The sequence below is a fragment of the Staurois parvus genome, unplaced genomic scaffold (assembly GCF_062004578.1).
Source record: "Staurois parvus isolate SC_StPar_1 unplaced genomic scaffold, SC_StPar_1.0 ptg000006l, whole genome shotgun sequence".
Taxonomy (NCBI): Eukaryota; Metazoa; Chordata; class Amphibia; order Anura; family Ranidae; genus Staurois; species Staurois parvus.
This window is the reverse complement of record NW_028317802.1, coordinates 16532309-16544957: the sequence shown is the minus strand read 5'-3', so window position 1 is coordinate 16544957 and position 12649 is coordinate 16532309. Positions and strand designations below refer to the sequence as shown.

The 12649-nt window shown below is 39.3% G+C and overlaps 1 protein-coding gene across 1 annotated transcript in view; it reads left to right on the top strand.

Annotated features, from left to right (window-relative positions):
- The window catches only part of GABRB2 (gamma-aminobutyric acid type A receptor subunit beta2), a 518574-nt gene that overhangs the window by 122073 nt on the left and 383852 nt on the right, over window positions 1-12649 (top strand). The window lies entirely within an intron of this gene.

Sequence of the window (12649 nt, the reverse complement as noted above, 5' to 3'; positions counted from 1 at the left end):
CAATAATTGTTTATCATTCAAGCTTGAAAAACCATAGTAAAACTGTAAATGATAAGCAATTAATACTGCATGCTTGTGAGCAGTTTTTTTCAATCATTTAAAATAGATTCCACTTCCTTCATAAAGGCAGTGGGTTGTGGTGTCTGTTTTGTATTATATTCCCTGTGTAATTTTATGCCATATTTATTTTTCATTGTTCTCATATACATTTTGTGATTTAATTTAATATCATTACCATACTGTTTTTCAGCTTTAGTCTTCAGTAACTTGATTTCTTTGTTGTAGTTTGTATGACTTTCTTGTATTTCCTAAAACCAGTTTACATACTCTTGGCCTTTCAGAACGTTATTTTTTATGCCTTATCACATCTAAAACTTTCCTGTTTGGCTATGTTGGTTTTAACTTTATTACTTGAAATTTTGTTACCCTAGAAGATGTCCTTAAAGCAGTATGTGTTTTGAGCTATTAAAATAATCTTATTTAGTTTCAGTATTTCATTATGCACTACATCTTTCCACTCTAACACACTAAGGACTTATTTAGGTGTTTAGCCTCTTCGCGCTGAGAGTACACAAATATGAGGCCTCTCGTCAGGTGAGCCTTGATGCCGAGAGGCCGCATATTTGTGCATCAAAATACAAACAAACCTGTGCTGAGAACATGGCCCTTTCACGTTCCCAGAACAGTTACTGGCACCTAACAGAAAGCTCCTGACCACTACATTATTCAGCCCTTCATTGCACCTGTTCCAGGATAGACCACATTTTTCTTTCCACTACAGGGATTCCTTCCCTCAAACATGCCTCTATACATGACTCGGCTTGGTCAGACCACTCAATGGTCTTAGTTTCCCTTTTCTTAAAGCTTTATACCTCTGACTGAATCCCACATGAGTGATCCCTGTTGGTGTGAGGATATAAAAATAGCCATTTTAGATTATTTTCTCCACAATGTTAGTACTGAAGTCTCCCCTGTCATGACCTGGGTGGCCCATAAGGCAACTGTTTGCGGACATTGTGCCTGATTCTGAAGGAGAATATTTTAAAATTTTAGGGGAATTTCTTGGTTCAGCACCTGGTCCTGAGGAGTTTCCGACCTTTATTTTTGTAAGTTTATACTTCAATATTCTCATTGAAAAATTGGTATATAGTGGTATACACAGAAACAGAAACAATTTCCACCTATATGGTGAAATGGTGTGCATAAACATATTCATAGAACATATAGGCACATGAAAAAAATATTAGTCAATGACATTATATACAGAGAACACCATACCCACCAGGTAGCAAACGTTCCATCAGTCATTGAACAAAGGCATTGCCATAGAAATTTACCAACAGTATGAAAACCAATTCAGGAAGAAAAAGGATTAAGAATAGAGAAATCAAAAGAAAAGATCTAGGTTAAGACAGAAAAGAAGGGGGAGAAGGGGAGAGAGAAAAAAAAAACGGGGAGGGGGGAGAGATAGATGGTCAGCCGCAGTACTATTAAGTAATAGAGATATATCTGATCCATGGTTCCCACGTCACCTCAAATCTAGAAACATCATTATTGACAATGCTTGTAAGTTTATTGTTTCCCATTATCCAATTAAGTTTTTGTTTAACCCCGTCTAGCGGAATCAGTGATTGTCTCCAACTTCTAGCTATGGTAATGCGTGCCGCCAGTAAGAGGTAAAGAATTAATTTAGTCAATTTTTTGGGAATGTCAGCGGGTAGCAAATGAAATAATGCCACTGCTTATGAATATCTATCTATGATCTATGAATATTAATTCCTGTTACCGAATAGATGAAATTAAACATTCAGATCCAAAACCTATTCACTACCAAACATTTCCACCAGATATGGAACATAGTGCCCTCTTGTCTGCAGTGCCGGAAGCAACTAGGTGATACTGAAGGGTACATTTTAGCAAGGCGCGTAGGAACCAGATACCAGCGAAGTACCATTTTATAATTGGTTTCGATAAGAGCAGTATTAATCGAAATCTTTGATAAAGTATGGGCTGCATTCCGCCAAGTATCCAGGTCTAGTGAGCTATTCAAATCCCTTTCCCATTGAGTCATATAAGATAATTTAGTGAGTGGATCAACAAGGGAAGGGATAATGGACAAACGACCCCTCATCATCCCGGTTGCCCCACAGGAGACCTCTAAAGGAGTGAGTGTGCAAGGTTCTACGATTAATTTGCATTTGCTAGAGATATATGAGATAAGTTGATAGTAGCGAAACAATTCCCTAGGAGTCATCTGATACTTTGTCAAAAAACACTGGAGAGAACGAGGATGAAATCCATCCAGGTACTCTCCGATACGCAGCAAACCCTTATTCATCCACCTTTGGAACACAGACAGTGTTAAGCCAGGAATAAACTCGGGATTGCAAAAAGCTGGAGCTAGTGGGGTATGTGGGGAGAAGAAAGGTTTGCAAGCCCGCCATCTACCCCACACCATTAATGAATAAGACAATGTAGGACACAGAATAGGAGGATGCAATCGACTGGGGAGCAACATAAGTGCACCAATAGCGTAAGGATGGCAAGATAAGGCCTCAATGCCAACCCACTGGGTGACGTAACCCATGGCCATACTGCAAGATAACTGTGCTATCTGTGTCACCTGGAAATAGGCCAGGAGATTAGAATGTCCAAAACCGCCATGCTTCTTTAGGGAAAATAGAGTTGACTTGTTAACCCTAGGACGTTTTCCCCTCCAGATGAATCTAGAGACTGCAGCTTGTAATAGTAACAGTACCCGTTTGGGAACCATGATCGGTAATGTCCTAAAGTAGTACAATAGTCTCGGTAAAAAGGTCATTTTAATAGAGTTGATTCTACCAAACCAGGAAAGTGGAAGATCCTGCCATTCTAGTAAGTCAGATTTGAGTCGTTTGAAGAGCGGGAGATAATTGGTCTTATATAAGGATGAAATAGATTTCGTGAGGTGGATCCCCAAATAGGGGAGAGAATAAGGGGCCCACTGGAAATCAAAATTATCCTGGGGGTGATGAACCTCCGAGTCAGGTAACGAGATATTTAAGGCAATTGTTTTAGAATAATTAAGCGTAAGACCAGAGGCCTCAAACAATGAAACAGGCGGATATTTTTGTAAGTTTAAAAACCTACTAGTCCCCCACTTGAAGTGGTTCTTTGATGCTCTAGGGAAAGGAGAGCCTATGGAACCTGGCTTTGAATTTTGCCTACATAATGGTGGTGCCCCAGCCTCAGAAAGATCCTAGTTTTGTAGAGAACTATCGCCCTATCTCCTTGATCAATAATGATCTTAAACTGCTGACTAAAGTGATGGTTAATAGGTTTTCCTCTTTTATTAAGCTCTACATAAGGACCAGGTAGGGCTTATACCTGGGAGATAGGGACCCGACCATATAAGATATGCTGTGGATATTGTCTCCCTTTTACAATCTAGGTGAGATGGGGAACTGATGCAGGAAGGCCTCTTACTTTCCACTGACTTACAAAATAGCAGGGTAATTTTTTTGGAACCCATCTCTATTTTTAGGGGAATTCGACAGGGCTGACCACTGCCTCCGCTCATATTTGCCATCGCGATCAAGTCGTTGGCTATAGTACTTTAAGATGATCCAAATAGTAAAGGAGTTCAATGTGGGCCTTGGACACATAATTGTGCACTGTTTGCAGATGGTTTATTATTGTTTGTAACTTCTCCTTTGATGACCCTGCCCAACATCTAATGTGTATAGCATTGGTTTGGTGAGATTTCTAGCCTCTTTTATCTCCATCACTAAATGCACAATAGTGGGAGCTCGAAGGAAGCCATCTGTGTCCTTTACCCACACTAATCACAAAAATTTGTGGATCATGATATACAAGATGATTGTGAGTGTACTGGACAATAGGACTAAGCATTTTGAAAAAACTTGGTGGCCTTGTGCCTCGTACTGTATATGCATATCCAGCTGGAAGACTAACTACTGCTTCTTCCACTTCTTCACTTTAATTTTCTTGGTATATTGATCATCCTAGGTCTCTCCTCTTCCTCTTCTCTTTGCGTGCTCTTTTGTCTCTTAACTGTTACGTAAGTGCTTAACCTGGTAGCATGCTTCATCTGTGTTGGTGGTTTCCTCCCCCTGATTATGCCCAGATAGCAGATGGCTTTATGACTATGACCAAAACCTCTTTTTACATGTCTGCTATTTTGCTGGAATCATTTTTCAAAATGTTATTCATTGTTCTTTAAATCTGGATTTCTGCATTTTGATTATGTACTTCTCTCAGTGAGCCTTCACAACTGCCACTTTGTTCACTGCAGAATTGGGCTTATATTGTTGTTCTGTTTTTATACTTGAAATTTCATAATAAAAATATTGCATCAGAAAATAGCACACTTTATACTGAATGTCAAAACAGGCAGGATCAGGTTATTTATGGTCAATACTGGGTCTTGCTAGGGTAAAACATCAACAAATAAAAAATTACAAATGGGAAATCTCTTTATTTGAACTGTGATTAGGCTAGTTTTATTAGGGAATTAAAAATAAAAATATAATGTTTGGTGTGCACGAATATAAAAATCTAAACCAAAAACTCAAATTTCAAATCTCAAGACTGAATGTTTCAAACAATCATGTTAGCAAAACTACAGTTTAGTAAGTTATTGTTTTGAAGAGGGAAAGTCCTATGATGCTGTTAGCATCTGGCATGATCTCTAAGCTGAGAGACCACAAGTATATTGATGGAATGGTTTTAATTGATTTCATTAATGCTGTCAATAACAACTACGATATATACAGTATATATGTGTGTGTGTGTGTGTGTGTGTGTGTATATATATATATGTATATATATATATATATATATATCAATAATATTTATACAGTGAATTAACACAGTCGCATTTTGGTCACCAGTAACTTGCACTGTAAGAGTATCATGTGTCTTTACTCATGTTCTTCTCTAAGGTTACAGTTTACAGTTGTAATCTGGCTGTGATAGTTATGTACATGGGCAAGGTTGTTTTTTTTTTTTTAACAACTGATATTTCCCTTGTGTTTATTTCCACTGAGAAGCATAGGGAAATAGACAGAACCCTTCTGCAGTTTAAACATGTCTGTAACAGACTAGCTGCCTACAAGAGGAATATTGGCAGTTGAGGTAAAGTAATCTGGCAGCAGCAATTCAAACGAATTAAAGTGGACTGAAGTGCAAAGAAATGTGTATGAGGGAGGCTGATGATAAGAAGATTTATAGCAATTGAGAAATGATGAGAAGAAAGGATTACGCATGAAAATTTTGGCTGCTGGAATAAAATTGGCAAAATTGAAAATGTTAAACATGAAGGCAGAGAAATGTATAAAGATGCTGCTCTTTGATGGTAAAAATTATTATAATGGTTGAAATGAGAAAGGCTATGACAATGATGTTCTTTGTTTGATTCAACCACAATATAAACAGAGCTCTAGTTAAGGGTTGTTCCACTGACCAGCCATTTAGAGCTGGCCTTTTTTAAATTAAGCCTTTTCAAATACTCTCATAGAGAAAGCGTGTCGATGGACAGGGTGCATAGACTGCAAGAGATCCCCAATAAAAATAGGATACAAATATGGGTGAAACATACCTGGTAATGGTTCTAGTTTTAATGGTAGAAAGTGTTGCAGAAATGACCAGAAATAGAAGGTGATAAACAGGAAGGCCCTTCAGAGCTTAGCAATGGGACCCTGTGACTTGTAGTTAACTCTTGAATTGTGCATTTGAGCAATGCTGGACTTCTGATTTGAACCACAGTCCCCACTAAGAACATTAGGCTTAACCAACACAATAGTTCTAAAAGAAAATAATACCTCATTAACTGTAATGAGCCCCGACACCTGCTTGTGAAGATGACCCCATGTTCTACAATGCCTGCAGCCCTGTTTCCTGCTGCCTTCTTTATCAAAATAATTTGATTTTCTTGATTTATGATTTGGTAATGCTCCTATTTTTGCTATATTAATGCCACCATTTTCAGTTTAACTGACCTTGACTGCCCTTCTTGTTTTGATTACTTTGGCCTGTCTGCATTTCTGCTCTCTATGTTTATCTGCAATCTTGGGGAATCCATGTAGGTAAATGCTTCATTTGTGTCTTCAATCGTTGTACCTTTTTGGAGCCTGTACATACAGTTCATGAAACTAGAAATGTGGCTCGCCAAAACAGATTGATCGGTGATTTCTTCAATTCTCTGCCTTCTGCAATCAATTTTACTCTGCTTCTAATAATCAAATACCATTTTTCTTCACTCATAAATGGACAGCTAACATGTGCTTGTAGTAGGAATCTATACCAGTGTTTCTCAACCTTTTTTCACAGCACTGTTTAATAGTATTTTCAGTCTTGAGTCACCCCAGTGTAAAAAGGCAGTCCTGCTAGTTTTGAAAAGCATTTTTGATTATACCCAGGGTAGGGGTCAGGGGTGTAAGGGTTAGGAGTAAGGTCCCATTCACAAGGGCATACTTAACTGTAAATTCCTGTGAGGATCATGTGTACTCTTATGGAGGTGCACAGGTGTTCTGTGCATCCCCATGCAGGAAATGACAATAATGTCAAATGGGAAAGACACTGCTGCTGCTCCCAATTTGACATCTGTTTGGGTGCTAGTCCCTGAATGCACACTGTCTGTGTTTGGGGACCCACACGGATGTCAAATTTGGAGCAGCAGCTGTGTTGTGCAGACACTGCATTGCAATCAACATGAATGGGACTGCCTGCATGGGGATGCACAGAACACCTGTGTATCTCCATGTAGGCAAACACACCCCTCGTAGAGCACAGTTAACTACGCCCATGTAAACGAGGCCTAACATATATAAACATTCATACATACACTGCTCAAAAAGAATTAGAACAAAACTTTTTAATCAGAGTATAGCATCAAGTCAATTAAACTCCCGGGATATTGATCTGGTCTGTTAAGTACCAGAGGGTGTTATTAATCAGTTTCAGCTGCTTTCGTGTTAATGAAATTAACAAACGTTGCACTCGATGGTCGACAATGAGACAATCCCCAAAATAGGAATTCTTTTACAGGTGAAGGCCACTGACATTGTTTTCCCTGCTCATCTTTTCTGACTGTTTTTCATTAGTTTTGCATTTGGCTAGGGTCAGTGTCATTACTGGTAGCATGTGGCAATACCTGATCCCTACAGAGGTTGCACAGGCAGTCCAGCTCCTCCAGGATGGCAAATCAATATGTGTCATTGCCTGAAGGTTTGCTGTGTCTCCCAGCACAGTCTCAAGAGCATGGAGGAGATTCCAGGAGACAGGCAGTTACTCTAGGAGAGCTGGACAGGGCCATAGATGGTCCTTAACCCATCAGCAGGACCAGTATCTGCTCCTTTTTGCAAGGAGGAACAGGGTGAGCACTGCCAGAGCCCTACAAAATTACCTCCAGTAGGCCACTGGTGTGAATGTCTCTGACCAAACAATCAGAAACAGACTTCATGAGGGTGGCCTAAGTGCCCGACATCCTCTAGTGGGCTCTGTGCTCACTGCCCAGCACCATAAAGTTTGATTGGCATTTTCCATTGAACACCAGAATTGGCAGGTACACCACTGGTGCCTTGTGCTTTTCACAGATGAGAGCAGGTTCACCCTGAGCACATGTGACAGATGTGAAAGGAGAGAGAAGCTGTGGAATATGTTATGCTGCCTGTAACATCATTCAGCATGACCATTTTGGTGGTGGATCATTAATGGTCTGAGGAGGCATATCCATGGATGGATGCACAGACCTCTACAGGGTAAACAATGGAACCCTGACTGCCATCAGGTATCGGGATGAAATCCTTGAACCCATTGTCAGGCCCTATGCTGGTCCAGTGGGTCCTGGTTTCCTCCTGGTGCACGACAATGCCCGGGCCTCATGTGGCAGTTCTTGGAGGATGAAGGAATTAATACCATTGAATGGCCCCTACGCTTGCCTGATCTAAATCCAATAGAACACCTCTGGAATATCATGTTTTGGTCCATCCAACACTGTCAGGTTGCACCTCAAACTGTTCAGGAGCTCAGTAATGTCCTGGTCCAGATCTGGGAGGAAATACCCCTTGTCTCATTAGGAGCATGCCCCGACATTGTCAGGCATGCATACATACTGAGTACCATTTTGAGTTGCTGCAATTCATTTTCAGCAAAATAGGCTAGCCTGCTGCATAATTTTTTCACTTTGATTTTTGGGGTGTCTTTGAATTCAGTCCTCTGTAGGTTGATAATTTTCATTTCCATCAAACGATAAGGCATCCTTACATTCCTAACACATGAGATTTGATGCATTTTCAAAGTGTTCCTTTAATTTTTTTTTTTGAGCAGTGTACATACACTCATACATACACACATTTACATACATATAGGCTTTTCAAAAACTGTAATTTACTGTACCTGGCTGATGTAGACATATTCTCCACTTGGCTGAGTTTCATTTGCTGCATAGTAATAGGAGGTGAAGCAGGTTTGGAGTCAAGAAGCAGCCTTCCTCCATCCACGGGTCTGTCCATTACTGTTCTAATCGAGCTACCACTCTGCCATTCAGCATGTCTCTGCCTTCACAGCGTTTCTCAACCAGCATACTGTGGCACCCCTGAAGAACCCAGACATACAGTCATTTGCTACACATTCCACTTTGAAGAACTGCTCAACTAGACCTTCTTGTGAACTGCTTAGTCCCAGAGAGTGAACAGTCTTTATCCCAAATAAGCTGTCTTAATACACAGGGCTGACTACATATTTCTTGATCATAATTCACTACCAGTATTGCATGTTACTGTTGGAAACTGTAGTTGTCGCTAATAACAATTGCAATGATAAAATGGAGTAAACTACACTAAAGCAGGCAATACATTAACCAATTTTCTTTCTTTCAACCATGGGTTTTTGGAAAGAAAATTGCTTGATTTCCCCATCAGCACATTCATTGTTGATGGTGGAATCCCTCCCACAGAGCCTGACAGTGGAAGGTTTCCCAGCCAATAGAATACAATGATAATTGATTGTGGCTATAATCACTGGTAGTGACCACACACAAACAAAAAAAGGAAAAACAGGCTGGTTGTACTGAACTTGATTGATTGACTTCAGTACAAACAGCCTGCCTATACATGGGTCAAAATTTGTCCAGTTCCTGTAGAACTGGCCACATTTTGATCCATCCATGGCTGGCTTAACTCTGAACTACAATGCAGTGCATCCTAATAATTTCTGTTGCAGTGTGGGCATGGGGCAGCTGATACTGGAGTGTTTTCACCTTGTGGGTATAATCAGGCACATTTTATCATAGTAATTCATTAATCAAACAGCTTAACAAACCCTGTAAGGCCTAGCACAGGCAGTGTGTGCAGTGCTGTACCACTGATGTCATCTGCCTCTTTTCTATTCTTATCTGAAGACTGAACAAATTGTGCTCCAGTTATTTGCAAATCAATGTCAGGCAATGCCTTCAGTTCAGTCAATAATGCAGATGTTGTCTGTCTTGGACAATTAAATAGACTGTTTTTTATTGTAACCAAAAGAGCACAGTTGTTTTAAGAACCTCGCAGTGCTAGTGTTTTTAACAAAACAAAATGGTAATTTATTTTAATTAAAAAGTATACTGAGAGATTTTTTTTTTTTTAAAAATGACTTAACATGCCATGAAAGATGTATTGACATATTCCTATACTTTGTAACATGATTATAGCACACTAATGTGCTTATAGCAGAGATTGGGATAGTCCAGTAGCTTTAAACAGTATGCAGTAAAAATTACATAAATTTATGTTGTGTTGCCATAGTAACTGACAAGGAGAGTTGTTAGTGAGTATTCTGCTGGAGATGTGCATCGGCTTCTCAGAAAAAGTACATGGTACTTAGAATGAAAATTAAATTATGAATACTTTTCATATACCTAAATATACTTTGGCTTGCTTAATGCTACACAGTGGGCTTGTTCACCACTGCTTGTCATTCAGTATGAGTATACTGTGTTTTCATCTCATTGACAGGTCTGTGGATGGTGCTTTTGCATTACTGTAGCAAAATGTTCTTTATTGAAATAAAATTACAGTTCCTGGCTTACTGATTAAAGGTTTAATGCAATTTACACTGGCTATTACTCTTGTAACAGACTCCACAGGGGGGCATTAATTTACATCTACTATGACTGCCATTTTACCTAACTGTAAGAAAATACATCAGAAGATTAGTTGCCATTACAACCTACTTTGATGGGAATTCCAGCTTATGCTTCCATGCTGTTTTTGAACAACCCAAGAGTGCCCAAAACATTAGGTATAGTCAAACATTCTTTAGCTTCTTCTGCATGTTGCTGAATGTAATATTTGAATATTTCCAGTAGTGTCTATTATAATGTCACACCATGTTTCATGATGATACAAATGGAAAGGGCTCCAAAGCCTGCTATCTGTGCTGTACCTGGTCCCAATGGCCAAGTGAAATGTAGATTGGAGTTGGGTGCTGAGCGGCCAATGCTGCAAAACAGTGCTGTGTGGCCAATGCTGCAAAACAGTGCTCCTGTAGAGAATGAAGTCTTGCAGACCATTGCCGTTCTGTTAATTAAATCCTAACCCTTTATTTTCTCCCTTTTGGTCTGTTAAATATACCATCAAAGTTGTTTTCTTATAACTAGATTTTAAGGACAAAAAATTACTTGTTGATTACTGTATGTCAGATTTTTAGAGCTTTTTCTGTACCCAGTGCTCCCTTTCTGTGTTGTCTCAGAGAGAGTAAAGACCCCCATAGATGGCTCTAATTTCTGTTGACTACTCCTAAATTGACTGAAATTTGAGCCATGGAAGGCCATGAAAGCAGCACGTAGCTTGACAAAAGTCAGGTTAAAAATCCACTCAGCTGAGTGGAAAATTGTTGGTTGAACAGTGACTGCACAATGATACAATGATCCTATGGGATGCAATCATCAACTTTGGCAGCACCACTAGTGCTAGGCAGTTGTAGATGCCGCATTCTCCCATAGTCAGTAGCCATCAGTGGAGACTCCTCCATTCATGCTGTTAGCTTAGATGGGGGAATTGATTTATTTTCTCTTATTCAGCCTGAAAAACTGAATTAAGCTGTGAATGATGATTTCAAAAGACCCCTCCCAGTCTGTATCTTGGTACTATAGATTTATTAGCCTTTGTATTGTACAGATGAGTGAGTAGGAGAAGTTCAGCAAGAGAAAACTGAGCAGGGCTGACAACACTCAGTCCAAAAAAATGCATTTATGCATTTTGCATTTAGTGCATTTATGACTGATCAACATGTATTTTTCAGTACTTGAACTTTAAATTGATAAAACGTGAGGAAATGGGCATGCATTTCAGAGATGTAGTATTTTCCTCTGAAATGCAGTTTATTTGTGATAAAGAAGTGCTACAACAGTTGTTTGATTAGGTACATGGTGTTACTAACCATGTGTGTGGCAGGTATCTGTAATTTGACTCTGTCATACAAAACGCTTTTAGATCGAAAATGTAGTAAGGAACTGTAAATGCATGTTCTTTTTTTCTGTATAGTAGGAAATAATCAATAGTTTGAACTTAACAATCAACATTAACAACATGAAGAAGATTCATAAGTAGTAAAGCTTACAATTGTCACAAGATGTTCAATGTGCTTGGACAGCATATAAAGTAAGCTAAAAATGTCCAGAGCAACCCTCAAGGTGCAGGATAGAACATAAACAACAGCATAATTATCTAAAATAGATAGAATAGATAGGTAAAAAAAGGTATATTTAAGAACACACAAGGTTTGACCATATGAAGCTGGGTTATATAAGGGTAGGTTAAAACAGTTACATGAATCATAGGCATAGGAAGAGATAGAAAGCCATATTCTGATTGGACAAATTCCACAAAGTATGGGATGCTTGAGATCAATTTGTCAGCTAAAGTTGCGGTAAGGTGCTTCATGCCTCAAACCATTTATATGGTATCTATAAGTTGGCTGTGGGATTGGGGTGGGGGTGGAGAGTCAGCACTTAGAGTCGACTCTTCTAGCTGCTGTTAAAATATAACTCGCTAACTTCTTAGACTGTTTAGAAATGCCTTAAAAAGGTAACCCCAAAAGATAGTGGATACGGTCGTCAGGCAAGGAAGCATCAAGGACCTTCTCAAGCATAGATTTAAGATAAGGCCAAAAAAGCTGAAGGTTAGGACACTACCTTAATACATTAAATAAAGAGCCTCTGTCTCTACTACATCTGCAGCAGGAATCAGGTAAAGTAGGGTTAGTGGCAAGGAGCACCTCAGGTGTCTGGCAACAATATATCATAACTTTGTATGCATTCTGCCTATATACAGTACAATGCATCTGGAAGATTTAGAAGCTAGCTCCCATATGTCTCAAAAGACCCTCCTATATCATGTATAACAATCCTGATGCTTGAGATCAATTTGCCAGCTAAAGTTGCGGTAAGGTGCTTCATGCCTCGAACCATTTATATGGTATCTATAAGTTGGCTGTGGGATTGGGGGGGGGGGGGGTGACATGAGACCTCTATCACCTCATAATTTCCAACAAAAAGAAAGGATAACACCTCAAAATCGTTCAGGTGGGCAGAGTTTAGTTAAGTTCAAAGTCACTGTCTCAGTTGTATACTCTTAAAGGTTGTAGATGGAAACTCCCAGCATGCAAT